The 3,360-nt window shown below is 28.5% G+C and overlaps 1 pseudogene; it reads left to right on the top strand.

Annotated features, from left to right (window-relative positions):
- The first annotated feature begins 2,466 nt into the window (after window positions 1–2,466).
- Window positions 2,467–3,360, top strand: part of LOC111388030 — a 15,188-nt pseudogene continuing 14,294 nt past the window's right edge.

Below are 3,360 nucleotides of genomic sequence, written 5' to 3'. Positions count from 1 at the left end.
AATTGAACATTCAGCACCAAGTTTATTACAGAATAATAATAAATTAATTTATTGAGAAATAATGGATCCATCGTCGCATACTTTGTGTACCACGAACATTGGGAGTTCGTTATAGCATCTCAAACACGTACGTGTCACCTATTTGAAGCTGTTTCTCTTTGGCATATCATGACCAACCTGTAGTGAAACATCTTACGTCACCATTCGTTGTCAAACTCGTAGAAACAGTCCAATTGCGATGCGAAGAGTCATAGATTTGAACACTTCGTATAAATTTAGGTGGATGTTCTCCGCTGAATCTTGAAGGTACATACTAAAAGTAAAATAAAAATGAGCAAAAAAGGAAATTTAAAATTGTGGAAATATGGGTAGAAAACTTACAATTTTGCAACTGTAATTACGTTTGAATGTTAGCCTAAAGACATGAATTCCTGTATGGAATATCTCTTCTTCAACAACTTCGGAGTCAGAATGGTATGTATCATAAATTACTTCTAACTATGAATCGTCAAATATTGAAACACTGAAGGTAGAATTTCCAATATATTCAAACACAATAACATAACCATCTTATAAATTGTGATGGTCGAAGAATTATTCCCATCCACCGGCTAGATAAATGTCATTTTCAACTCTTTTCTAGTTGCATGGTAGCAATTATACCATCGTATCCAATTAGACGTATTTTGTTGGCAAGTTCGTGCCATGATTCAACAAAAGATATTGGAAGCAACTATACAATGAAAAATAAAAGTATTTTTTAACTGATGTATGATTTTATTAGTTTTAAGAAAGTATAAGCATTATAATAAGACTTACCAGCCAAATGTTATGGTTTAGAGAAGTGTCAAAAATTTGAAAGAAACGGTGTAGTACATCCATGCCTGGCGTCATAAGGATTAGTAACAGAAAAAACACAAATTTATCGGTGACAACACAAATTTAGGTTGAGTGAAATAATTACTCCAAAATTAAAAAGGTCACAAGCACGAGAAAAAAACTTGTAATTTTGTGAATGCAATGTCAAAGAAATATGTGTTTTTTCTTCTGGTATATTTATCTCCTATAAACTTACTTTCTTCATCGATTTTTCCTAGGAGGCAATGTCTATAATATAGAAAATAACGCGTAGTTGATGAAATTAGATAAAAGAAAATTACAAACGGAATTTCATTAATCATAATATTATTATATCAACTGATTATATATACATAGGAAAATGTTAAATACGTAGAATTGAAAGTTTCAAATCTCGAAAAATCATCAAATGATTTCACATTAGAAGTTATTAAATATAACAAATATAATTTAGTTAAGTAGAGATATTTTTATTAATAGATAAACATCAAACTTCCGACTTAAGTAAAACTTAAATTAAATAAAACTATATTTGATTTGTGGTTGTAGTGACTTGAGATGGAAGATGGAAGAGGTGAAATTTGAGAGATAAAAGGGTTTAAATGAAATAATGAAAGAATAAGAAGTGATACATCTCTGTCATTTTACTTTTGACATGTATTTTGTTTGGATTATGTGGCAACATTCTTTCTTTCTTTTTTTTCATTGGTTACTTTTATTTTTCACAACTTTCATTTTTCTTTGTATTACGTTTATTATGTTTGTTCATTCATCTGGATTGCAGTGATTTTTTTTGAGAGTATGTTTTTTTTTTTAGTTTTTGCATTATCTTGAAATTAGACATATTCTTTTAATTATATTCTTTCATTAAAGTAAAAGAAAATATAGACTTGATTTATAATTTGTCATAAATGTATAAAATTTATTTAATATTGAATTTCTTAACTACTAAATGTTATAATTCAATATTGTCTTCTTTTTATATAATGTGCGGAGAAGTTACTCCACATGCCACCACAACCTCTTTATTTATGAAATAATAAATGTGAACCAACCACAAAATTAGTAAGACTTAATGTTCGGTATTCCAACGAAAATGAATTAACCAAATTAACATCAATTTGCCTAACTAAACTAAGATCATGCTAAGGCAATACTTTTCAAGAAAATAATTAATTATGAAGTCTAAACAAGAAACACATCCACACACAACTGATAATTATTTTAATAGAAAAATCAAGTTTCCATAGAGATGAGTAAGAATGTATAATCAGTAGGAAGATGAAACCTAGCAAGGATAGTCGAGAAACTTAAAAGAATACACATATCTAAACAAAGTTGATTAAATAAAAAACTGAAGAGAGAGAGAGAAACTAGCTAAAGCCCGAAAACTAACTCTCTACAAAACAAAGAAATAGAATTCATTAACTTTGCAACAAATTCACTCACTCTGCTTTCAGCTAAGTTTTTTTCAAGAAGAAAGGAGAGTAGAAAGAGATATTTAAATTGATATACCTCTTCAACCACCTTCTAGTTTAGGGTATTTCAAAGCCTTTAATTCTGTATTATATCTGTATTATGTAAAATGAAGATTCAAAAAATCAAAGAATGGCGGAAAAACAAAGGCTTAATGTTCACAAACGTATAAATTGTACCCCATAAGGTCTGAAGAAGAAGTCGAGCCAAATGCGTAGCAATTTACTTCTTGTGTTCCAAAGTATTTTTTTTAGGACTCGAATGAGAGATATTGGAGGTCAACAAACAATACCAAACCAAGTAAGTGTACACTAAGAAAGAGAGAGGAAGCTAGGTTATGATAGTGGGGATTGTGAAGTTGCGTGTGTAAATGGAGAAATAGGATGATTTCGTGAAGTTGAAAAGGCATGACCAAGTAGATATCTAAGGTAAAATGGATGCGAGTAGAAAAAAGGGGGCATACAGTAAAATGTGATTGTTTTACTGTTCAATTTACAATGGTACATTGTTGCCATTTTCAATAGAAGTTAGATACAAATTTTTTTTTAATTTTTTAATTAAAAGTTGTAAAGTCAAAAAAAATTATATAAGAGCCTTTAAATAAAAGTTTCTAGAAGTATATGAAAGAGTTTTATTATGTGAAGATTATCGAAGTCAATAAAAGTCCATTAAACTCTAAAAAAATTATTCACTAATCAAATTGAATATACACTCCTAATATGTGTTTTACATGGCCTTTTAAGTGTCCAAAAGCACTTTTAGAAGATCAAACGGACTTTTATATACATATATAGTTGGTTAGTTGAGGTTAAAGAATTAGGATGCATTTTGTTTGCTATTTTTAAATTTTTTTTCAGTTTTCAATTTTGCAAATTATTGAAAACTTGTTTGATTTGGTGTTTCTGAAAATGCATTTATAAAGACAAAGTTAAATTTATAATATAAAACTCAAATCGCATTTTTGATATTTTGAACATTTTCAGTAAAAATTATAAAAACACTCAAGATACTAAAAAAAAAAAAAAA

The sequence above is a fragment of the Olea europaea genome, unplaced genomic scaffold, assembly GCF_002742605.1.
Source record: "Olea europaea var. sylvestris unplaced genomic scaffold, O_europaea_v1 scaffold447, whole genome shotgun sequence".
NCBI classification, from domain to species: domain Eukaryota; kingdom Viridiplantae; phylum Streptophyta; class Magnoliopsida; order Lamiales; family Oleaceae; genus Olea; species Olea europaea.
This window is presented reverse-complemented; position numbering and strand designations above follow the sequence as displayed.